This window comes from Bubalus bubalis, chromosome 11 (genome assembly GCF_019923935.1).
Source record: "Bubalus bubalis isolate 160015118507 breed Murrah chromosome 11, NDDB_SH_1, whole genome shotgun sequence".
NCBI classification, from domain to species: Eukaryota; Metazoa; Chordata; class Mammalia; order Artiodactyla; family Bovidae; genus Bubalus; species Bubalus bubalis.
Window position 1 is genome coordinate 59,113,531 of NC_059167.1, and position 26,740 is coordinate 59,140,270.

Sequence of the window (26,740 nt, forward strand, 5' to 3'; positions counted from 1 at the left end):
AGAGGCCAGACTTTGCTCATTGACTGCTCGGGCAGATTTATGAATAAACAGAAAAGTCTGGACTCTTTAGGTATCTCTGGTCAAAACAAGTACTTGAAATTTCTGACTCTGCCATTATCTGGCACCCAACTTGGGCCCTTTCCTAGAAGTAAGAGGACTGGGAAACATCAAGATCAGGGAACTGACAAGCAAATCCCCACTGTGTGGATACTGGGCATGGAAGTACCTGATAAAAAGTGGTTATAAAGTGAGAACACAGTTTTCCAGTTACTGAGTCCCTGGGTCTCATATGCATGTGTCTGGACTTCGAGGGCAAATTTCCCAAGCTTCAGTTATCAAAGGAGGAGGAGGACTGAACACCTTCAGAAAGTTCTAACTCAGTCTTTATAGCACAATTTGAAAGGAGTATAGAAGGGGGCAAGTTCCCATTTTACAGGATAAAGTTGAAAGATTACAGAGATGATTTTCATTGTCGCTTGTTCTATAGGTAACAAAACCCTAGCAGCCCCAAGTATGTAAGAAGGAAAATAATGCAAGGCTTAACATGATAAGAGGAGGAGTGAAGGGGAAAGCGGGGGTGGAGGGGGTGGGGGGTAGGGGTCGGGGGGTCGGGGGAGGAAGAAGGAGAATATGATGGCAGAAGAAGAGAGGGGAGAGAAGGGACAGGAAGAGGGTGAGGGAGGGTGGGGGGAGAAAGAGAATGGGAAGGGAAAGGAAGTGCAGTAATTGTCCAGTTCTGTCAATAAACTGGCCTGTGCATATAGACGAACTTGGCTGGCTTGACAATAAAGATTTTAACATAGAACTTCTTTGAAGACTCTCTATATCATAGTGATCCTACTGCTCCCTGGAGAGTGGACTTTTCCAACAAGGATGTATGATCAAAATCTTCCCACAGCCAGAGATGACTCAAGGCTGCCTCACAAGCTTCACTTCTACACTGTAAGAATATGCTTTGCTTTAGATCTTTGACTACACAGATCATCTCAATGTTTACAAATGAAAAGACATGATATGGCTTGAAAAATGTGTATTTTTAGATGAAATGCCAGTCCAGTTTTGATGCGCGATACTGGATGCTTGGGGCTGGTGCACTGGGATGACCCAGAGGGATGGAATGGGGAGGGAGGAGGGTTCAGGATGGGGAACACATGTATACCTGTGGCGGATTCATTTTGATATTTGGCAAAACTAATACAATTATGTAAAGTTTAAAAATAAAATTTTAAAAAAAAGGTATTCTAAAGCTAGAAGATTTTAAACTTGCAACTTGAAGGTTTCTTATGAGCAAGCAGAATGCATCCAAAAAAGTTTGTCTGTAGAACAGTCAGAATGATTATCTGTGCTTTGCAGAATTAAGAGCATATTCAGTCAATGGAAGGAAAATGCTAAATGTTTGGGGAAAGGCCTAGTAGCCGATACTAACAGGTTATATTTATTGAGCATTTACTAGGCACATTTGCTCTTCCCAACAACTCATGAGGTGTGTATTATTTTCCCTGTTTCATACATTAAGGCAGTTGAGGTTTAGTGATATTAAACAACTTATATGGTAATGGGATTTGTCCGTATGTCAGGATAACTTAAGAACCTGGCGTCTGACCCAGGGCCCATCTATTCTTCCAAGTACTACATTGCATTGTCTCCCTACAGATTAAAAAGAAAAACATCTTAATCTTCAATTGTCTGATGAAATGACAGGTGATTCCTCTGCTTGGGAGTCAATAAAATATGTATAGTGCAACGGACTCTTTTCTACTCCTTCCTCTTTGGGATTTCCAGAACAGGCCTTTTCATCATTGGCTCAGTATAGGAGGAAACTAGAATCTCCATCTATTTTATTTTCTTCTTCAGCTTGAGCCAAAAGCTGCTTCTCCGTTCAGGCCTGCCCCAGCTATGAAAATCCACCTACTCTCTCACACAGAAAGGCATGTGTGGTCTCTGGGGAGGCCTCACAGACTTGATGAGTATGGAAGGGCACCGTGCCTTACAGCCAGGAGATGCCAGGAAACATTCCACAGGGAAGTCTGGAGTCACAGGACCATTGAGAGACATGCCTCCCACTGAGGAAAGTACAGAGCTTTTCCACCCTCAGTTAATATAAGTGTGGATGAATTACCTGGTAAATATGAATGTAGCATATGTAAGATCTCAATTCTTCTCATCTGTGTCCGTCATTGTCTCTGAAAATGGGTTAATGACACTCTTTCTTGCTGCCCAGCCATTTTTTGGTCATTTGTCAACACTTTAATACTGTGTAAGGGGTAAGAAGGGAGAAGGCAACGGCACCCCTCTCCAGTACTCTTGCCTGGAAAATCCCATGGACGGAGGAGCCTGGCAGGCTGCAGTCCATGGGGTCACTGTGAGTCGGACACGACCTAGCGGCTTTACTTTCACTTTTCACTTTCATGCATTGGAGAAGGAAATGGCAACCCTCTCCAGTGTTCTTGCCTGGAGAATCCTGGGGACGGGGGAGCCTGGTGGGCTGCCGTCTATGGGGTTGCACAGAGTCGGACACGACTGAAGCAACTTAGCAGCAGCAGCAGCAAGGAGTGAGAAAGTAAGTCAGACTTCAATCCATCAAAGGTGATGACATCCTGAGAAAGAATTGAAGTGGTTGGAGGATAAACATGTCCTATCAGTGCAGGAACTTTGTGTGTCTTGTTGACTGTCAGTGGCCCTCATATGAATATGTGTCAGAAAAGGAAAAAGGAAGGAGGAAGAGGAGAGATGACATTATTGCTCCCACTGGAAAAGTGCCAATTGCTCACCTAAGCCTTGAGCTCCTGCTTGTTCTCAAGATCTAATTATGCCTTTGGTGGGAGAGATTTACATTTGTCAAGCATCAACAGAGCATTGAGTCGATTTGCTGCCAATTTCTTTTGATGATATATTTACAGTCTAGAATGAGAATGATTGTATGATCGGTTATCTACTGCCACAGATAAGCCTCCCAGAAACATAGCAACTTAACAGCAATCACTTATTTGCCCCAAATTCTGTAATTTGGTCAGGATCCACTGGGGACAGTTTGTCTCTGCTCCATATAGCCTCAGCTGGGGCAGTTCCACTGGAGAAGGATAGTCCACTTCCAAGATGACTCACTCGCAAGGCTGTCAAGTTAATGCTGGCTGTAAGCTGGGATCTCAACTAGGGCTGTCGGCCAGAAGCCTCATTCCTTTCCTCCCAAAGCCTGTCCTTGTGGCTTCTTGGGCTTTTTTACAACATGGCAGCTAGGTTCCAAGAGCAAGTATTCCGAGAAAACAAACCCAAGTATGATAGCACTTATCAAGCTTCCACTTGTATTATACTTGCTAATGCCCCATTGTCCAAAGACAATGACTTGACTTGAGTCCAGGGTCTGCATGATCAGTTTCATGGCCAAGTCCAGAACCAGGAATCCTGGTTCACTGTTGACCACCAAAGAAACAGTTTACCATACAGTTTGATCATTTTTGTTTCCACTAGTAGAGAAAAATGGAAAATTGGTATTAACTGTCCACTTGTACATTTTTATTAGCCAGAAACTTAATACCAATGTTTCCTAAGTTTTCAATTGGCTTAGGAAAATTGTCAGAGAAAAAATTCTATGAGAGAAAAAAATTATATTCTATGGGTATAAAATCAGGAGAATAGAAGTTCTTATTTAACAAACAACTATCCTGGAACCACAGGCAAAGAAGAGGCACACATATGATCGAAAATGTGAAAATTGCTCAATCATGTCCGACTCCTTGTGAGGCCATGGACTGCAGGCTGCCGGGCTCCTCTGTCCGTGGAATTCTCCAGGCCAGAATACTGGAGTGGTAGCCATTCCCTTCTCCAGGGGATCTTCCTGACCCAGGAATTGAACCGGGATCTCCTACGTTGCGGGTGGATTCTTTACCAGCTGAGCTACCTGGGAACCCCTACATATGATTAGGGGATTAGGGTATGATTATGTTATAGATGAAAATCAAGACATGCTGGTTGGCAAAAAAGCATATACAGGCATAAAGCATACATAAATGTCCTAAGAGAGGAAATGTCACAAGTTAATGATGGTTCATAAAGAAATAATAAATATTTTTCAGATATAGTCAGAAAAAAGGCAAGAAAATAGTTCAATTTTGTAAGAAGCAATATTTCAACTGTATTTCAAAGGGTTGTTAATTTGACATTTCATGTTCTTACAAAATTGTTAAAATAGTGAGATGACTAATATTTTGAAGGATTAGAATTCAAATTAACTGAACAAATACAAGAATATTATTTTTTGAGATGTTAGATGTTCCAAGCCTATACTAAGAACTTCACATACATTCATGCTCACAAAAAAATTGAAGGCACAGAGAGTTTTAATCATCTTCTCAAGGTCACAGTGCTGGTCAGTGTGGGAGATAGGATCTATAGCCAGATCTGTCTGCTTATTATGACCAGTTTGGTAGATAACATATTTCTGTAAATTGCATTTTATTTTTCACTGGCTCCAAGAAACTGAAAATATACTTTCAAAGGAAAAAAATACAGATCAAAGATACAACAAAACATCACATGTAAGAATTTTGAAAGATCTTCTAATCCATAAGCTGAAAGAAAATGTTAATGAAATGATGATAATAACCTCAAAGCAATTAAACCAATCAAATACTAAACCTTCAAATATCAAACTGTAAGCATATTTCCCTGTGGCTAAATATATGTAGGTATTTTGTAAATAAGCAGCTTATTCCTTTATTCCAAGTATTCCCTTTTAACTCCCCCAAAATTTAAAAACCCAAATCTATATACTTTTTAAAAAACTTTAAAAAAACTTGTGCTATACAGTCTTTATCTTAGCTTATTTGCTAATTTCCTGTGGGTCCCAAATTGTTTTATTAACTAAGGATTTTGCTCTTCTTGGGCTAAAAATAGTAGTAAGGTTCATTTAATTGATTCATTTGTTTGACATCCTTGTAAGTTCTTGATGCTAGTAAAATAAATAACTCATTTTTATGTTCCTTCTTAGAATTAAAAAGGGTAAGTAGAGGTGTTGACCATTACCTTAGCAGTATCTGTAACTCTATGAAATACTGTTAAAAATCCCTGATTTCCTACTTCAACACTTTCTTCCAAAGTTGGCATTTCTCCCTTGAGGGAAAAAACTCAATAGTGCTCAGCATAAGCATGGACATTACTGGACTAGGGGATAGGTCCTTTAGTTCATTTTTCTCAGAGTTCTATTAGAATTAAATGCCCAATTTTGAAGTCAGGAATTTAAGCAAGGAAAGTTTGAAAAGTGTCCAAAAAACACGAGTTATGAAAATTTTTGAAAGGCTAAGAAAATAGGTCTTATGAGAAATTTAAAAGAACTAGAGCTATTTATTCTATACAAGAGATGTCTACAGCGGGACTGAAGATCATCTTCATGTCTGGGTTGGGCTGTTAAGGAGCGGTGGTGGCTCCCTCCTGAAGGGGATTGAGGCACAAAATGAGGACATCTGTAAGGACTGCAGGGTTCAGGACCAGATTGCCAGGAAGGGGAATTGATTTTAAAAAAACAGGCTAGAATTATCTTTCTCCAGTGTTGCCCAAGAACAGATTTATACTCAATCATCAACAGCAAACCTGGCCTCATTTCTGAGACACTAATTATTCACAGAATCCAGTGAGATTCAGAGACTAGGCCAGAAGGGTCAACCCCCTGGCTCTACACCCCCATGTTTTGTTTACAGAGGATTCTTCTAGTGTAACACTGAGTAGTTGCTAATGGTAATGTGTTCTCAGGAGACTACCCAGGCTCCTGGAAGGAATTCAGGTTTGGGATTCAAGCAGATCTAGGTTGAAACTCCATCTCTGGCACTTTATCCATTGGTAAATTCTTAATTCTTAGTTTTTCAGGAGTTTGCTTTCTCCACTCTTAGATGAGGATAATAATGCTTACTTTACAATGTCATGAGAATCAAATGATCAAATGAGATAATGTAAAACTCCTCGTCCATTGTAGGTATTTAGCAAATCTTAAGTTTCTCTGTCTTCCTAAAACTGGGCAGGACTATTGGAATGAGAAGGATAGAAATGAATGTTTAGTTGGAAGCATGAGGAACTGTACACATTTTATAGCCAAATTTCAACTTTTCAAATACAAGCAGTATATAAAAACTACCCTGAAGTTCAACCAATCTTCAAGTGATAATTCTAGGAGGCTCAGTTCCTACTTACTGTTTCCCAAGGTCTATTGCATTTCTCAAGTGCTTTCAGAATGCCAAGTTCTTTGCTGGGCCCTTTACATTCTAATACAACATGGTATTGGCTCTATTTTATAATTGAAGAAACTGAGCCTTGGAAGATTATGGACTTGCTAATCATGACACATGGCACGGAGTGTTCAATAAATTATTAGTACTGCTGCTTTCATGATGATAAGTACAGGGAAAATATGTTTTCTAAGGCCATTTCATGAAATAGAATTATGTATAACAGTGGACCCTTAATTCACTGAATAATGGAGGGGACTTATTGTACATCTTAAGTGGATTTCTGAGAGTACAGAAAAAGTTCTCTCTGCTCCTGACACCAGTAAGTCTTGAGTGTCACTTGACTTATGCTCTTTCCCAGCTTGTGCCAGCAAGCCCTCTCTGTGCCTACAAATAGCTCTCCATTCATTGCAGGCGTGCAGGTAGGAACAGAGCAGTTCTGACTCATCATTAGGCAGTTCCAACCTGGTGCAATTTGCCTTTCTTCACCCTGTCACCAAGTTAATGGGTTGTATTAACAGTGATATTTATAGACAACAAATTGAACTCCGAGCGGCAGCTGTGCCTGCGCCTTTAGGAAGCCCCCATTCACTGAGGCTCACACTTGCAGTGCTGCCGTTTTCTGGTGGCCCTAATCCCAGTCTGCTTGCCAGATAGTACATGTGTTTCTTCTCCCTTTCGTGTAAGAACTTTTTGGCCACAGTGATTGAAGGAAGAAAGGGTAATAAAAGAATGTATATGATACTGTTCTTCATGTTTTATAGTTATTATGTATGTCCTGTCACACTTAGAATAAATGATTCCTATGGCCTTCAGCATTCTTCATGATCAGACCTACCCCCAAGACACACACACATGCCCCAATTCCCATGTCTCTTTCCTTTGGTCACCTGGCTCTTGGCACTGTGGCCTCTTCTTGCTCCTGGGAGACACTTAGCAGTGTCCACCTCAGGACCTTTGCACTTGTTTCCCAGATGCCTGCAACTCTCTTCCTTTACCTAGCCTTGTGACTGAGTCCTTCTCTTAGTCCCAGTCTCTGCTTAGATGTTAACTAAATAGACCTTCCCTGTCATCCTAACCCAAATAGCACCTTTAGTCACTTTCTTATCTTTCATCCTGCTTTATGTTCCTTCTTAGCACTCAGCTATTTGATACAATGTTGTCCGTTTGCTTGTTAACTTGTACTCAGTCTATACACACACACCCACAGAAGTTCAGTGAGGGTAGGGTTTCATCAATCTTGTTCATTGCTCCATGTAGCCCCAGTGCCTAGAACAAAGCCAGGCCCATAATAAGTACACTATAAACAGTGGTTGAAGAAATGATTGTATGTGAAGTTAGGCTAACTTTTAAGGTGTGATAAATATTCCTGTTGCTGCTGCTGGTAAGTCACTTCAGTCATGTCCGACTCTGTGCGACCCCATAGACGGCAGCCCACCAGGCTCCCCCTTCCCTGCAATTCTCCAGGCAAGAACACTGGAGTGGGTTGCCATTTCCTTCTGCAATGCATGGAAGTGAAAAGTGAAAGTGAAGTCTCTCAGTCGTGTCCGACCCTCAGCAACCCCATGGACTGCAGTGCAGCCTTCTAGGCTCCTCCTAGAAGTCCTATATATCCATTGTTAGCTGGCCTCACCGAAAGTTACAAACAGTAGTTTCAATTTTTGTCTGGAATTTATTGTGAAAGGAGTAGCCTCAAAAAAACGCACCTTCCTTAGATGTGAAAGGAAAGAATTTGACACAGGTAAAAACACAGAAAGAGAGAGAGAAGGAGGTCAAAAGATCTAGTTACCAGTTATAACGATACAACCAATTCAATTGAAAGAGTAGATAAAACTACTGTTGCTTCTGAACAATATTTGGACCCTAAACTTACACAGAAACATATTTCAAAAAGGGCTTGAATTTCATGACACAATGTTTCATAAGTCATTACAAACAGAATGAAAAATACACTTGGTGTCCAGAAAAATGACACTCTCATCTAATGTTTTACGCTGGAGGAAGTAGCGCTCACGGTTCACCTGAGGTCTTTACAAGTCGATGGAAAACGTTAAGGACTGGAACTCGTCTGTTCCCTCTGGTTGACTTTTTCCCAAAGGTACACATTTCTTCCAATCCCTCTCCCCTTCAGCTTTTATATTAACAAATCAGCATCTCTTTTTATATTAATAAAATACCAATTCTTTGTTCCCCCCCTTTTCTAAAGGAAAATCCATATTTATTTTAGAAACCAAGCCAGCATTTCTCAAACTGCATTCTAGATAATATGCAAGGTATTTACATATATTCCTCATCTCTTATATACACACTGTATATTTCAGTAAATTTAGGAAACTAATGTTCTCTCTCTCTCTCTCTCCTATTGGTATGCTGCTGCTAAGTCGCTTCAGTCGTGTCCGACTCTTTGCGACGCCATGGACTGCAGCCTACCAGGCTTCTCCGTCCATGGGATTCTCCAGGCAAGAACACTGGAGTGGGTTGCCATTTCCTTCTCCAATGCATGAAAGTGGAAAGTGAAAGTGAAGTTGCTCAGTCATGTCTGACTCTTAGCGACCTCATGGACTGCAGCCTACCAGGCTCCTCCATCCATGGGATTTTCCGGGCAACAGTACTGGAGTGGGGTGCCATTGCCTTCTCCCCCTATTGGTATGCAGGACACTAATAACTCTGAGAAGTCATGCAATAGAGAAATTGCCTATCTTTGTTTAGCTAACTACTTCTAGAACTTATTTGACAAAAGAACTTTTTTTTTTTTGAGACATTTCTCACAGGCACAATTGAGATAAATAGTTCTTTATCTATACACATACAAGATAGATACATAGGCATTTATAAAACATTTCTTATATTAATAAAGAGAGAAATGTACAGAAAGAAGATTCCATGTCATAAGCACACATGTATATTGTTAGAAGTCCTACCATCTAGCCCACTGGAGGAACAGACAGGTTAGAGTAAACCAAGAGTTTGTGCAAAGTTCAAGTTGCAGTTAGCTGACAGAAAGGAAAATAGGGGAGCAGGAATAGCAGGTACACTATTTAATTTTTTGCCCTGCATCTCTTTTCTAGAAATTGCTTCAACTGACTCACTCGACACCCAAATAATCATGGCAGAAAATGCCATGTCTCTGTACCCTGGAGTCTTCACCCTTATAAGCTGTAATCAACTGGCACATGATTAGGGCAAGACAGTCTACTAAAACTAGCCATCTGGTTCCTTTCCTAGGAATTTTGAATCCATACTGAAGAACCATAAGGAAAGGAAAAAAGGTGGCATTGAGACAGAAGCTGAGATAGGGATTGGGGAAAAGGAGGTCTTCCCAAAGAGCCCCGAGCCTGAGTCTCTCACTGAGGTCTAGTCCTATCCCCCCTTGGAGTCCATGAGATATCCCCCTAAACTGCCAAGAAATCTTCTTTCTCCCTTGTCCTGCTTTTTTGCTAGAATTGATTTCTGCTCTTTGCAGACTGATTAACACATCAAGGCAAGAGGGACATAATAAATGAGTCAAAGCCAACAGGGAGCAAACACCAGAATACAGAGCCCACTCATTTGTCATTTTCCATCCCCCAGACTCACCATTTATCCCTCTCTGTACTTTTTGATGGGGAAAAGGTACAGTTTACACAGAAGGAAGAGATAACTGATTTTGTAGCACAAGATGCCAAGGCATTTAGATTTTCTTTAGTCTGTCAAAACCTGATTACTTTTAAGAAAAGCTTTTGTTTTTTTTGTTTTTTTCTTTTATTTTGTCCCAGTGTTTTCTGTAAGTTGTTTGAGCCACTCATATATTATATCACACTTTGCTTCATAAAGATATCTTTCTTTCCAAGGACCTCTGAAGCTTTTTTTGAGGGAAGGATTTTAGGTGGTTTATTCTGATTCAGTATAAACATTATTTAGACCTGGTAAAGCTCATTGATATTGTGGTTACATGTAAAAAGCATAGCTGTAGATTGCAATCTGTATTTTGGTGATTGATATAAGGAATGTTAGAAAGCTATAAACAACCTAATTTTATTGTAACTATTTGCCTTAAATCAACTTTAATCAAAAAAATCAGTTTCCTAGAAATGAGACCAGCAACACAAAAGCATTGAACAAGCAAATAACCTTAGAGGCACACAATTAGGAAAAGCTTGAAACTCACAAGAAATCAGAATTACAAACTAAACCAAGGCATCTTTTTCTATTAATCAAGTTATACACACCCACCCCCCACCCACCCCCCACCACACACACAGGTGTGTATGCTTTGGGGAACAATATGGCAGCATATACCAAATGCTATGTAAATGCATGTGCTTTTTGATCCACAGTTCAACTTCCAAGAAAAAGGAAAAATATTAAATATGAAAAGGCTACATCCTTAAATATGTTAAATACTATAATTTTTAACAGTAAAAATGGAAATAAAAACTACTAATGTCCAGTTAGAAGAGAATAATGTAATAAATCATAGTATATACACATGATAAATTGTTATACAATAATTAAAGCAATGGTTTTGGTGACAATACTGTTATTTAGCTGCTAAGTCGTGTCCGACTCTTTGCAACCCCATGGACTGTAGCCCACCAGGCTCCTCTGTCCATGGGATTCTCCAGGCAAGAATACTGGAATGGATTGTATCTCCTTCTCCAGGGGATCTTCCTGATCCAGGGATCAAACCCTCATCACCTGCATTGCAGGATTCTTTATAACTGAGCCACCAGGGACCAGGCAATTTATATAAGCAACTAAAACTTATTCATAATTTTATATTAAAGAGCAGGGCCAACATTGCATATATGGGATATATACATATATATGTAAATATATATAAACTATATAAAAAGAAATATGTGTTAAAAAGTCTGAAAGAAATATTCCTAATTGTTTATAATGGTTTATTGAATTGTAGTATAACTAGTTTTTGGTATTTACTAAAAGTGTGATTGTGTTATTTTTCTAATTTTACATTTGCTAAATGAAGCAAGTCTTGAAATCTGTAAAAAGTAAATGTTCACACACCAAGAAACCAAATTTTGATACTAACATAGAGCCAACTAGAATTTAAAGACTAAGTCCCCCCCTAAAAAAAAGTATCTGTTAAAAAAAAAATTCAATCACTTGTCTATACCTAGTATAAGTTCCAGGGAAAGTATTCTAATCTCAGAGTACACAGTGTTTTAGAAACTGTGTATTAAGAATACATTTTTAAATATGCACCAATACAGTTCCCAGGTGTGATAATATGCTATTCAGCAATGAACAAGGTAATTATTTTCTTTTGGCACATTTTTGTTGTTCAGTCCCTAACTTGTGTTCAACTATTTGCAACCCCATGGGCTGCAGCATACCAGGCTTCCCTGTCCTTCATTATCTCCCAGAGTTTGCTCTAACTCATGTTCATTGTGTCGATGATACCATCAAACCTTCTCATCCTCTCTTGCCCCTTTCTCCTTCTGCCTTCAATCTTGGCTAACATCAGGGTCTTTTTAAATGAGTTAGCTCTTTGCATCAGGTGGCCAAAGTATTGTAGATTCAGTATCAGTGCTTTGAATGAATATTCAGGGTTGATTTCCTTTAGTATTGATTGGTTTAATCTCTTTGCAGTCCAAGGGACTCTCAAGAGTCTTCAACACCACAGTTCATAAGCATCAATTCTTCAGCACTCAGCCTTCTTTATGGTCCAACTCTCACATCCATACATGACTACTGGAGAAATCATAGCTTTGGCTATGTGGACTTTTGTCTGCAAAGAGATATCTCTGCCTTTTAAAACACTGTTGAAACATGTAAATTATCACATGTGAAACAAATTGCCAGTCCAGGTTCGATGCATGATACAGGGTGCTCGGGCTGGTGCACTGGGATGACCCAGAGGGATGGGATGGGGAGGGAGGTAGGAGGGGTGTTCAGGATGGGAAACACACGTACACCCGTGGCGGATTCATGTCAATGTATGGCAAAACCAATACAATATTGTAAAGTAAAAAATAAATAAAACTGAGATTTTAAAAAATAAATAAAAAATAAAACACTGTCCAGGTGTGTCATAGCTTTCCTTGCAAGAAGCAAACATCTTTTAATTTTGTGACTGCAGTAACCATCCACAGTGATTTTGGAACCCAAGAAAAGAAACTCTGCCACAGTCTCCACTTTTTTCCCATTTATTTGCCATGAAGTGATGCGACTGGATGCCATGATCCTAGTTTTTTGAATATTGAATTTCAAGCCAGCTTTTTCACTCTCCCCTTTCACTCTCATTAAGAGGCTCTTTAGTTCCTCTTTACTTTCTGCCATTAGAGTGGTATCATCTACATATCAGAGCTTGTTGTTATTTTTCCTGGCAATCTTGGTTCTAGCTTGTGATTCATCCAGTTCAGCATTTTGCACGATGGACTTTGCATAGAAGTTAAATAAGCAGACAACATACAGTCTTGAGGAACCCCTTTCCCAGTTTTGAATCAGTTCCATGTCCGGTTCTAACTGTTGCTTCTTGAATTGCATACAGGTTTCCAGGAGGCAGGTAATGTGGTCTGATATTCCCATATCTTTAAGAATTTTCCACAGTTTGCTGTGATCCACACAGTCAAAGGCAGTAGCATAGTCAGTAAAGCAGAAGTAGATGTCTTCCTGGAATTCCTTTGCTTTTTCTATGATCCAATGAATGTTGGCAATTTGATCTCTGGCTCCTCTGCATTTTCTAAATCCAGCTTGTACATCTGGAAGTTCTCAATTCATGTACCGCTGAAGCTTAGCTTGAAGGATTTTGAGCATTGTCTTCAGTTCAGTTCAGTTGCTCAGTCGTGTCCGACTCTTTGTGACCCCATGAATTGCAACACGCCAGGCCTCCCTGTCCATCACCAACTCCCAGAATTCACCCAAACCCATGTCCATCGAGTCAGTGATGCCATCCAACCATCTCATCTTCTATCGTCCCCTTCTCCTCCTGCCCTCAATCCCTCCCAGCATCAGGGTCTTTTCAAATGAGTCAGCTCTTTGCATCAGGTGGCCAAAGTATTGGAGTTTCAGCTTTAGCATCAGTCCTTCCAATGAACACCTAGAACTGATCTCCTTTAAGATGGACTGGTTGGATCTCCTTGCAGTCCAAGGGACTCTCAAGAATCTTCTCCAACACCACAGTTCAAAAGCATCAATTCTTCGGTGCTCAGCTTTCTTCACAGTCCAAGTCCCACATCCATACATGACCACTGGAAAAACCATAGCCTTGACTAGATGGACCTTTGTTGGCAAAGTAATGTCTCTGCTTTTGAATATGCTGTCTAGGTTGGTCATAACTTTCCTTCCAAGGAGTAAGCGTCTTTTAATTTCATGGCTGCAATCACCATCTGCAGTGATTTTGGAGCCCAGAAAAATAAAGTCAGCTCCTGTTTCCACTGTTTCCCCATCTATTTGCCATGAGCATTGTCTTACTAGCATGCAAAATGAGTGCTATTTTAATGGCAACCCACTCCAGTACTCTTGCCTAGAAAATCCCATGGATGGAGGAGCCTGGTAGCCTGCAGTCCATGGGGTCACTAAGAGTCAGATACGACTGAGTGACTTCACTTTCACTTTTCACTTTCATGCATTGGAGAAGGAAATGGCAACCCACTCCAGTATTCTTGCCTGGAGAATTCTAGGGACAGAGGAGCCTAGTGGGCTGCCATCTATGGGGTCTCAGAGAGTCGGACACGACTGAAGTGACTTAGCAGCAGTAGCAGCAGCATACATTCTTTGGCATTGTCCTTCTTGGGGATTGCAATGAAAATTGACCTTATCCAGTCCTGTGGCCATTGCTGAATATTCCAAATTTCCTGGCATACTGAGTACAGCACTTTAACAGCATCATCTTTTAGGATTTGAAATACCTCAGCTGGAATTCCTTGATCTCTACTAGCCCTGTCCGTAGTAATGCTTCCTAAGGCCCACTTGACTTCATACTCCAGGATGTCTGGCTCTAGGTGAGTGATCACATCATCATGGTTATCCAGGTCATTAAGACCTTTTTTGTATATTTCTTCTGTGTGTTGTTGCCACTTTTCTTCATCTCTTGTGCTTTGATCAGGTCCTTACCATTTCTGTCCTTTATTGTGTCCATCCTTGCATGAAATGTCCTTGATATCTCCAATTTCCTTGAAGAGATCTCTAGTCTTTCCAATTCTATTGTTTTCCTCTATTTCTTTGACTTGTTTACATAAGAAGGCTTTCTTTTCTTTGCTATTCTCTGGAACTCTGCATTCAGTTGGGTATGTCTTTCCCTTTCTCCCTTGCCTTTGGTTTCTCTTCTCTTCTCAGCTATTTGTAAAGCCTCCTCAGACAACCACTTTACCTTCTTGCATTTCTTTTTCTTTGGCACATTATACTGTTAATTTTTTTTTTTTTTTTCCTGAGAGAAAGCAAACATACTAGTGTTATAAATGTTGAATATCTACTTTTACATATTATTATTTTTTATCAGTCTCAATTCATGTGCATGAGAAATTCTGAAAACAATTCTATAACAAATCCCATCAGAAGGCAAGTTTGAAAAAATTAACTGTTATTTTTCCGATTGTTGTTGCTATTACTGTTACTCTACATTTTGGCTGAAATGTAACATTCTAACACAAACTTTGTCCTCTCCTACCACCACTCCAAGAAAACTTTCCTTCAAAATGTCATTCCTCACCTCCCCTTTGCCAAAAGAAAAGAATGGTCTTTGTCTTCTCCCCATTAGCCTGGAGTCCTCTATAGCCTCTGGCACCATTAACAGCTTTTGAATTTCTGCTGTATTCCAGGCATTGTTCTCAGTGCTTTCAAGCATGATTTTACTTAATCCTCACACCAACCCTAAAAGAGCAGATACTTTTAATTGCCCCATTTACACACATGGGGAAACGGAGGCACCCAAAGTGTAAGTTGCCAAGATAATCTTGCTAGTTATATTAGGGAATCTAAATTTGAACTCAGCCAGTCCTACTTGAAAATCCAAGTGCTTGTCCACAGGAAAGTCATCATCTCCAAGCTGCTGTGCTTTTTGGAGTAACCTATTACATTACTTCACCCACTCCAGTGTTCTTGCCTGGAGAATCCCAGGGACGGGGGAGTCTGGTGGCTGCCGTCTATGGGGTCACACAGAGTCGGACACGACTGAAGTGACTTAGCATAGCATAGCATTACATTACTTCTGTGCCCTTTGCTACTTTCTCATGCTTTCTCTCCTTCGCCGCAACTGATGAGTAAGCCCAGGATCTATTTCCCTCAGCCCAGAGGTTCTTCCTCCTGGACTTAGAGATCATCTCATGACAATGAGTGTCAGCCTCTATCTGGGAGAGCCATCTGAAATACTTTGTTGTTGTTATTCAGTTGCTAAGTTGTGTCAGATTCTTTTGTGACCCCATGGACTGTAGCGCCTCAGTCCATGGGATTTTCCAGGCAAAAGTGGATTGCCATCTCTTTCTCCAGGGGATCTTCCTGACCCAGGGACCAAACCCGTGCTGCTTGCATCTCCTGCATTGGCAGGCTGATCCTTTACCTCTGGGCTGCCAGCAAAGCCCTTAAAATACTTGTGGCAAGTGCAATTAATGGTATTGTTTTATTATATGAAAATAGTGCTTCACATGAGAATATGCTTCACACATGTTATTTGATCCTCAGACTCTACATGTTCAAGGTCAAGTTAATTTCTCTTCAACGACTTCCGGCTTCCCTGTTCTTTCAGGGTGTTATCATTCTCCTGTGCTCAACATCTGAGTCATCTTTAATTCCTCCTTCCTCTTTAGTCTCCACATTTGCTCTATTACCTGGTCCTAAAGACTTTCACCAAGCCTTTCAGCTTTTTTTTCCTTCTTTTCACTTTCTTTGCCACTAAAGAATTGTACACTCCAAGAATATCATCCTCCTCACTCAAAAACCTTCAGTGGCTCCCTACTACCTAACCAGATTAAGAGCAACCTTCTAAACCAAAACATTAAGGTTTCTTTACATCTTCACCATCTTTCAGCATCCATTTAAATTAATTCACTATGTGTGTCCCACACTCATTCATAGTAGAAAACACTTATGCCTCATCTCTAATCAAGGGGAACACGGCAAGGTTTCAGATAAATTAAGTCACATGCATTCTGTCTTAACAATTGTCACACTCTTCTTAAGGCGTGATTTTAAAGTAATTTGGCCTGAAAAGTTCCTACAACACCTTGCAGATATCAGCTAAGATTACCTCATCTTTAAAAAAAAAAACCATGTGACTGTTCTCCAGAGTTACATTTACAAAATAATCCCCACATTTTAACACAGAAAACTGCCCCTCCCATTCCATATAGCAGTAGAACAGGAAAAGAGAGGGGTACAGAATACTTTTGGGCTGTTGAAATTGTGAAAATCCTTTTAACTATTCTCCCTCGTCCTAATGAAAGAGTATGGTTCCCAAATAAGGAATCAGTGCCTGTCAGCAGGGCTGTGGTCATGACACCCGGGGCTACAAACAGGATTACCCTGAATGATGAAAGCAGCCTAAGGGTAGTGAGGCAGGTAGCAAATTTTTTCTTAGCTTTTGATTTGTATGAGAACTTACTCATATGAATCATATTTAAACCTAATTTTGGTAATATTATTTAAATTCTACATGTTTTAAAAAGTAAAAATCAGCTTATTCTCTATGGTTAAGTCTGCTAGTTTGGCCCCGCAATCAAGGCACTTAAGTGCCCCCTGGTGGCAACCTATCATTATTGCAGGTTCATACTTGTTCCTGCTGAGTCGCTTAGTCCTGTCCGACTCTTTGCAACCCCACGTACTGTAGCCCGCCAGGCTCTGTCTTTTTCAGGCAGGAATACTGGAGTGGGTTGCCATTTCCTACTCCAGGGGATCTTTCCTGGGATCAAACCCACACCTCCTGCGTCTCCTGCACTGGCAGGCGGATTCTTTACCACTGCACCACCGGGGAAGATAGACTTCCTTGAAGACTCTCAATTTCATCCTTTCCTAAGTTCTTGATAGACGTGTGATAGACACAGTGCTATTTCAGGGGCCATTAGTTCTAATCTTCTACCCATCTTTTAAAAATCTCCAACTACCTAGCCAATGCCTGATATTCTTCAGGTAGTCCTTTATTACTTTGGGAATAAAGAGAAGCTATGAGAGAGAAAGAAGCTATGAGAGAGAGAGAAGCTATGAGAGAGAGAGAAGCTATGTGTCATGTATGCCTTATTGTTAACAGGCTACTCTATGGTATGAATAAGTTCACAACTCTCTGCTGAGAAGGGTTTTGACAGCAGACACAATCTCCAAGATCTTCAGAAGAGAAGGGAATATTCCTGGCAAAGGTGAGGGAAGGGCACAAAAGAGAGGCTACATGGGCCAAAGATCAATTTTGTCCATCTGGGGTGTCTTCTTTTTTAAAACCATTGTCAGCTTTGGGAAGGAAGTATCTATGATGGAAGCAAAGATACTTTGGTGAAAAGTGAAAAGGGGCTTTAATATGAACAGAAGCACTTGGACAGATAGGGGATGGGGGAATGACCAACCTTCCTGAGTGTCTCTATTCTACCCTGTCAGCATCAGGAAACTATTGTGATTTGTCCTGAGAAATGCGTTTAACCTAGTTCTCAGCACACGTCACTAACGCTTTCTGCTTAACTTGCCTCAGGCGCAGAAGACCTACATGATCTGGTTACAGTTGAACATATGCCAAAGGCTAAGTGATTTCTCTAATTTCTGTAGGGAAAAACAATCCCATGGTAAAAATCAGACCCTAGGAATCCAATCTAATGCTAACACTGGGAAGATATTTATTGTATTCAACAGCTGGTATGGCAGTGTGTAAGATTTCTTTTCTGAGGAGGAGGATAGGGCCAGGAATGCCAAGCCTCACAATTTTATCATTCCACATCCCTGATTCCAACACTGACTCAGCTATGCAGATATGAAAATCCCGAAAGATGCTTGTCCTTAACACTGGTTGATTCCAGGAGAGGAAAATAAAATGTAGTCAATGACTGCATTTTTTTTTTTTTTTTTTTTTTTTTGAGATCAAAATCAGTAGAAGCTCGGTATTTCCCAGTATCATAGCTGCAGAGAAACTCAGCACAATATTCATTTGTGAACCTTAATATAGAATCACGGAAGGATTGGTATATATCATTTAAATCCCAGACAACATTTCCCTTTATGGAAGAAACTTTGCAAAGTTTCTAAATTCTGCCTCCTCAGTGACTTCGGCAATGATCCTTAAGAGGCTGTTGACAAACAGGAAATAATACAGAATTATACCTCATGGTCTCCTGAACCATCACATCTATGTTAAATGGGTACTCATTTTGTTTTCCGGAGATGTAAATCTAGCTTTCATGGTTGGGCACTACTGTCTTTCCTTGAAGCTGCACTGTCCAACATGAGAGCCATTAGTCACAGGTCTCTAGTACTGAATTCTTAAAATGCAGCTAATCTGAACTGAGACGTACTATAAATGCAAACACACAACAGACTCAGAAGCTTTACCAAGAAATACAAACTACCTCATTATTAGTGTTTTATACTGATTACATGTTAAAAGAATATATTGGACATATTGGGTTAAGTAAGACATATTACTAAAATTATACTTTGTTTCTATCTTTTTAATTTGGCCACTCGATCATTTAAAATTGCACATGTGCCTTGCATTCTATTTCTACCAGTAAGGCTCAACTCTTGCTGCATTAGGATTACTCAGAGCTCTTAAATACTCCCAGACTCCAGGCTCTCACACCTGAGCAGTTCAATCAGAATATCTGGGGTTGGGGCTCAGCATTGGGACGTTTTGTTTGGTTGGTTTTCACTTTTTGAAAGCTCCCAAGGTGACACTAACATACAGATAACATGGAGAACTACTGCTCTACATTCTGGAATTCCATGATTCCAAGATTCTAATGACAACTCATGCAGGTTAAAAGTTCAGAGTTGTTTTTTCCTTATTCTGCATAATCAACTTTGTCTTTTCTAATCTATTTCTCCCTAAAGAAACAATGAAATGTTTTTTGAGTCAGACAAGTTAGAACTCTGTTTGTTTTATTTTTTAATGAAGTTCACATGAATCCAACACATTGCCAGGGCTCAAAAAAAAAAAAAAAAAAGCACTGAACTTGAAATTTTAAGGTTGATGAGTAATACGTAATCTTTCCTGGGGCTGCTTCTGACACCGGCCTTTTCTTCTTGGAAGCACCTGCTTTGTCCCTGCTAGGAACAAGAAATGCATTCACAGTGCTTCTAGACTTGACTGAGCCTATGAATCATCTGGGTATCTGGTTCATATGCAGATACTGATTCAGTATAGCTAGGGGGTAGCTAGGAGGTAATTCCTGCATTTCTATCAAGTGTCCAGTCCAGGTGAGCAACAGGGCTTAGGGAATTATCTAAAACTCACCTGGGTGGGGCTCATGCACAGCTGCCCAGCCACACGCAGAAAGGTCGACAGCATGCTTACTCTGCTTTCTATAATGTGCACAGAGCAAACTGTTCAGTGACCTCTGCTCTGGTTTGTCCACTGAAGCATCGTTGCATGAGCACCTATTTCCTCTCTCTCTAAAGGTGAGCATCCTGAGAGTGGGACAGTGTCTTTATCACATCTCTTAGACCTACTCCACTGAACCATCTTTCTTCCCATCCTCAGGGCTGAAGAAGGAGCCTGTGGGTTGGAGAAGGGGCTCTGAGTGGGACTAATCCCATGTTTCTCCAGACCCCCTTGCATCTGCTGACAGGACTCAAAACTCAGTCCAGGGTGTCCCCTAGGACTAATTGCACCTTGCTTTTTAGACTTGTCTGTATCACTGGCCACAAGAAGTCCAGGCTCCCAGGTCACCCCACTTCTCTTATTCTTGACTTCCCATCAGGCTTTTCACCTCCCTCATGCGATATCCACCTTCCAATCACAAGATCCTCAAACCACAAGACCCCTCCAGGGTGCATTGTGCCCTCTGGATTCACAGTCCTCCTTCAGCAATTCTCTTATATCCTCAGCCTCTTCTCTGAATGTTTCTTCCACCTGGGGCCCTTCCCAAGAGCACTGCTCCCCTGCCACCCTCCCAGATGGCAGCAATGTTTGCCCTTCTTCTTCTGGGCCTGGAGATGGAGTGCATGTCCTCTTTGACAGCACAACTGCCTCCATACCATTCTCCCTTGCTAAAACCCTGAGCTTTTCTCTCAAGTAGTCACCCATCAATTGCTACCACTCCCCGACTGCACCTGCTCATTTCGGATTCCTTTAGCTTCTGGCTCACGATCACTCTCTCCTGCACTGTTTCTCCTTTTCTTGCTGATTTCATGCACAGATAAGTGTGGACATAAATGGAACATCCAGCATGTTCTCTTAGGCACTTGAAGCCTCTCCTCCAATAACTGTGTTTGACATCTCCCTCAACCACTCACCCCTATGAACAAACCCTCCTGGATCAATATGATTTCAGCATCTCTGATTTAGCCAGGATAGGATCAATGCTTTATAAATATCACTGCTGCTGCTGCCAAGTCGCTTCAGTCATGTCCGACTCTGTGCGACCCCATAGACAGCAGCCCACCAGGCTCCCCCGTCCCTGGGATTCTCCAGGCAAGAACACTGGAGTGGGTTTCCATTTCTTCTCCAATGCATGAAAGTAAAAAGTTAAAATGAAGTCTCTCAGTCATGTCCAACTCCTAGTGACCCCATGGACTGCAGCGCACCAGGCTCCTCCGTCTATGGGATTTTCCAGGCAAGAGTACTGGAGTGGGGTGCCATTGCCTTCTCCCATAAATATCACAAAATCTAACAAAATAGGCATGGTCTGAGCTTATTTCTAACTCAAGGCATATCACATATTGAGGTTGGGTGGAGAGCCTTCCATGTGGTGATTCAGGGACCCTTTGACTTGAGGTGCAGTCCTTTCCCAGGTCTGACATTCTTTTGCTGTATTCTCTGCAGACAGCTGGTAGACAGAAAAGAGGGAGGATATAGGATTGCAGAAGATAATTTCTTATGGGTCAGGCCTAGAAACAGGGAACCCTTCCACTCACATTTCATTTTCCATAACCAGTCACTGGCCATATTAACTCTAAAGAGAAATAAAAAAGTGTAGTCCAGCCATGTTTGGTGGTGAACAATGACCACACCATCCACATTCTCATTTTCACCCATCCCAGTGTTGGACCCCTTACCTCTTAGCTTTCCAGTTCACCTTGTGCCTCAACTACAAGCCTTCAGTCACTGGGAGCACTGATCCATTGATCCTACTATCTTTTGCTGTCCCTCACCCTATTCTCTTTTTTGCCCATTGAAATCGCCTGGCCAGTCATCATGACTCCTTGCCCCTCTAGCTTTGTCCTTGGCAAAACTGCAACCCTGGTTAAAGACAGCAAACTGCCTACAGTTGGACAACTAAACACGCTGGGGGAGAACTCACAACCACACTCACGGATCCCATTTCAACTTCCTGGTGATGAACATCAGCGAGCTCCTTCCCCTGCAAGGCAACTGTGTGTGTTTCGTACTCTCTGAGACAACCAAGTAATACCTTATCCACTCTCCTCATGCCTTTGATATCTTCTCCATCATCTTGATGTCTTCTCCGCCACTTTCAGGTGATGGTTTTGCTTCCTGTTTCACTGAGAACGTTTAAGCCAGCAGAAAAGAAATCCACTGACTCAGTCCACTACCTACCCTCTGACAACAATATGTGTCCTGCATACTCCCACCCCAAGACCATTGTCACCCATCTAATGCCACCCCTCACCCTGCCCCCCATATTCTAGATCAGCGGTCCCCAGCCTTTTTGGCACCAGGGACCAGTTTCACGGAAGACAATTTTTCCACAGATGAGGTTCAGGGGATTGGAGAGAGGAGGTTTGGTGATGATTCAAGCACACTGCATTGATTGTGTACTTTTTATTATTAGTGTACTTTTTATTATTACATCAGCTCCATCTCAGATCATCAGGCATTAGATCCTGGAGGCTGGGGACTCCTGCCCTAGATCCATCCCTTCCCACCTATTCAAGAATATGGCTCCACCACTCCTCTCTCTCCAGTACCAAGAATTCCTCCTCTTATTCAATTATACTCATCATCACATAAAAATGCTACAATCACTCCCATTTAAAAAACAAAAACAAACCAAAAATCCTCTTTTGTTCACCATCCCCTACTAACTGCTTCCCTTCCCTCTACTCTGTTTCCAATTCCTCCCCTCCCCTCCTCTTTTAAGGGCTTCCTTGTGGCTCAGCTGGTAATGACTCTGCCTGCAACATAGGAGACCTGGGTTTGATTCCTGGGTTGGGAAGATCCCCCGGAGAAGGGAAAGGCTACCCACTCTAGCATTCTTGCCTGGAGAATCCCATGGACTGTATAGTCCATGGGGTCGCAAAGAGTCGGACAATGGAGCGACTTTCACTTTCACTCCTCTCTTAAACTCATCCATACTGGCTCTTAACCCCTACACCACACACTCTTGTCAGAGTAACAGATAGCCTCTCCTTGACTTACCAGTCACTTCTCAACCTGTTATCGAAATGCAAGTGCCTGATGCTCAGCAAGGCCAAAAGATACCAAAACGTCAGAGTTTGTAGCAGAAAAAGTTTTATCTCAGGGCCATGCAGAGGGGTGAGTGGCTCATCCCTTAAAAACCCCAAACTCCCCAAAAACTTTCAGAAAAGCCCTCTTATAGGAAAGGTGAGGGAGGGGCGTGGTTAGTTGTGGCAAACTTCTTGGTGTCAGATCCTTTGTTCTTGAGGTCAGGTCACGATCAGGTATCCATGTTCCTGTAAACCTCTACCAAATGAACGTTATTCTCTGTCCTGACAAGAAAGGGAAAAGTCCTCAGGCACAACTTTCACCTTCCAGGGTCCTGGACCAGGCTAAGAGGAGGCATATCTCAGTTGGCGGCTTCCTCGGGGTCAGATGCCACAGACTGCACTTTATACAGGTGGCCGCTGCTATTAGGTCACAGGGGCAGGGATGGAGGAGAGGTTTACGGCTACCTCAAAGCCTGGGCCTGGCCAGTGGGTGGCCTTGGTGAGGGCTCTGGAGTCCTGCAGGACACAGCCCCCAGACTCTTCCCTGGACATGCCACACCCACCCCCAGCTCACCTGTTGGCCCAAGGAGGGCCCCAGTGAGAAGGTCAGGATCTGCTTCTTACCTCACTCTCCACCTGAGGACCACCACTCCACCAACCACTGACTAAATCCCCTCACTTAACAGTGGCTTTTTGACAGTTGTTGCTTGTGGGCGGGGCCCACTGCAGCACCAACCAATGGCCGAGCAGGACCACTAACGGTTGCTCATTGACAGTTGGTTGCTTGTGGGTGGGGCCCACTGCAGTGTTAACCAATGTCTGAGTGGGACCTGTTGGCTAGTAACAGGGTGTGGCATAATGGCACACAGCAGGGCAGGCTGCTAATGCACAGTAGGGCAGTCTGTTATAAGCCCTCTGTGACTGCAGCCATGAAATTAAAAGACGCTTACTCCTTGGAAGGAAAGTTATGACCAACCTAGATAGCATATTCAGAAGCAGAGACATTACTTTGCCAGCAAAGGTCCATCTAGTCAAGGCTATGGTTTTTCCTGTGGTCATGTATGGATGTGAGAGTTGGACTGTGAAGAAGGCTGAGCACCAAAGAATTGATGCTTTTGAACTGTGGTGTTGGAGAAGACTCTTGAGAGTCCCTTGGACTGCAAAGAGATCCAACCAGTTCATTCTGAAGGAGATCAGCCCTGGGATTTCTTTGGAAGGAATAATGCTAAGGCTGAAACTCCAGTACTTTGGCCACCTCATGCGAAGGGTTGACTCATTGGAAAAGACTCTGATGCTGGGAGGCATTGGGGGTAGGAGGAGAAGGGGACGACAGAGGATGAGATGGCTGGATAGCATCACTGACTCGATGGACATGAGTCTGAGTGAACTCTGGGAGTTGGTGATGGACAGGGAGGCCTGGCGTGCTGCGATTCATGGGGTCGCAGAGAGTCGGACATGACTGAGCGGCTGAACTGAACTGAACCTGACCTTCTCGGAGAAGGCAATGGCACCCCACTCCAGTACTCTTGCCTGGAAAATCCCATGGATGGAGAAGCCTGGTAGGCTGCAGTCCATGGGGTCTCTAAGAGTCGGACACGACTGAGTGACTTCACTTTCACTTTTCACTTTCATGCTTGGAGAAGGAAATGGCAACCCACTCCAGTGTTCTTGCCTGGAGAATCCCAGGGATGGGGGAGCCTGGTGGGCTGCCGTCTATGGGGTCGCACAGAGTCGGACACGACTGAAGTGACTTAGCAGCAGTAGCAGCAGCAACCTGACCTTCTAGCAATGTTTGGTGTGGTTTCTCTCACCCTCTTCCCTCCCTGCTCGCTTCCCTGGGCTTCTGGGGCACCACACTCTCCTGATTTCCCTTTCACTTTGCTGAAGGTTCCTCATCAGCCTCCTTTGCTGGTTCCTCCAGACATCTTGGGGAGCCTGGGACTCAGGCCTTGCACTTCTCCTGCTCTCCATCTGCACAGCCGATGAGCTCACACAGTCCTCGGCCTTCAGCACCATCTCTTCCTTGATGGATCTCACATGTGCCCTTCATCCCAGATGCTTCTCCTAATTCCAGACCCTTAGGTCAATCCATGTCTTATCCATGGACACACAATCCAGTGTCCTCCACTTGAGGGTCAGAAGCCAATGACCAAAAGCCGACTTTTTAAGTATTTTTTTCCCCAGATGTCTTCACCCATGGTCCCCCGCTTAAAAGCAACTCTGTCCTTTTGCTTAGGCAAAACCGAAAAAAACCAAAACAAAACATGTAGTGTCAGCAATTTCACTCTTTCTCTTATACCCACTTCAACCTGTCAGGAAATTTTGCTGAATTTTTCCCCAAAATATATCTGCTTCTCACCAGTTCCACTGCCACTGTCTTAGTCCAACCCTCTGAGAGCCTTCCCTAATTCCTGCAGGAACCTCCTCACTGTCTCCTCTTTTGTAGCCCTGGCTTCCTACAATCTATTCTCAATGCTGCTACAGAGTGATCCTGTTATAGTACAAGTCCAAGCCTCCTCCCTCCCCTGGTTCCTAACCCCTCAGTGTTGTTTTATCTCACTTAATGTAAATGCCAAAGTCCTGAAATTTCCTTCAAGGTCTGACATTGCTGCTGCTAAGTCACTTCAGTCATGTCCGACTCTGTGCAACCCCATAGACAGCATCTCACCAGGCTCCCCTGTCCCTGGGATTCTCCAGGCAAGAACACTGGAGTGGGTTGCCATTTCCTTCTCCAAAGATCTGACATTATCTGGCCATTTTCTCTTCAAACTCATCCCCCATTACCCAACTTCTCTCACTTCACAGAGACGATCCTGTTTTCTTTGCTGTTCCTCAGACATACTCTGGTAGCCTCAAGACCTTGGCACTAACTGGTCCTTCTGCTTGGAATATTTTTACTCCAGGTACCCCCATAGTAAAACTTCTGTGCCTTCTTCAAGTACTCACTCAATGAATCTTCTTAAACAAGGGTCCCTGACCTCTGGGATCTAATGCCTGATGATCTGAGGTGGAACGGATGTAATAATAATAGAAATAAAGTTCATAATGAATGTTATGTGCTTGAATAATCCCCAAATCATCACCCAGCCCCCTAACCCTTGGTCCTTGGAAAAATTGTCTTCCCTGAAATCAGTCCCTGGTGCCAAAAAGGCTGGGGACTGCTGTGAGCTATCTTTTATAAAATACTCTTTAACATTATATCACATCCTAACATTTTATAATTTGCCTACTATGTTTAGTTTTTTATTGCCTCTCTCTATTAGAATCCAAGAGGGTAGGGATTTTTTATCTGCTTTTTTTAATCTTTTTTCACTCATACATCCCAACACTGTAGAGCTACGCTCAATAAATATTTGTTGAATGAAATCATATCTCCATGGTCCTTAGACCATGTCATGTACCTCATAGGCACTCGGTAAATTTTCATTGCACAGGTAAATTAAACCACTCTACAACATTTATCTTAAAATGGGTCTGCTTTATTTGGCAACGTCTAAAGCTCTCTAGCAGAAAATCATTCTTCTTAAATATTCAAAACCTGGAAAAGCATGTGTAAGAGTTATTTCCTGCAGACAAAGTACTGGCAGTACCATCTTTCATACCTTCACTTTCACTGTTCCAGACATTTAAAGCTGACTAATTAGCGGCAGGACCTTAGTCTTGTAACTTTCATCCAGCATTTGCCAGAGTCAATGTCCAACAGGAATGCTGTCAGCCTTTACTTGTTTTTCATGCCCCTGCTTCCCCACACATCCCATGACTGAGTCCACTTATGCCTACACTTAATACCAAAGGGGGGGGGGGAAGGAGAAAAAGATGAGAAAGAGTTGGAGGTGATGGCAGTGGAGGAGAAGGTGGATGAAGAAACTACCATTTCTTGTTGCCTTACTATGCCAATCCAATGTTATTCAAGTCAGCCTGACTTTTGCAGTCATCTGTACACTTTCTAAACCACAGATGCTTGGAACATACTCCAGAATTACCAAGTCAAAATTGCCAACAGCCAGTCCCAGGTGTGTGTGCCTTGTTAAAACTCCCCC

The 26,740-nt window shown here is 42.2% G+C and overlaps 2 long non-coding RNA genes across 2 annotated transcripts in view; both read right to left on the bottom strand.

The window, feature by feature from the left end:
• Nucleotides 1-26,740, bottom strand: part of LOC123328087 — a 126,635-nt gene that overhangs the window by 61,858 nt on the left and 38,037 nt on the right. The window lies entirely within an intron of this gene.
• Nucleotides 14,590-20,731, bottom strand: LOC123328088. The gene is made up of 2 exons (XR_006542851.2): nt 19,585-20,731; nt 14,590-19,397 (listed from the first exon to the last, which is right to left on the bottom strand). It is a non-coding gene; the product is annotated as an uncharacterized LOC123328088 (long non-coding RNA).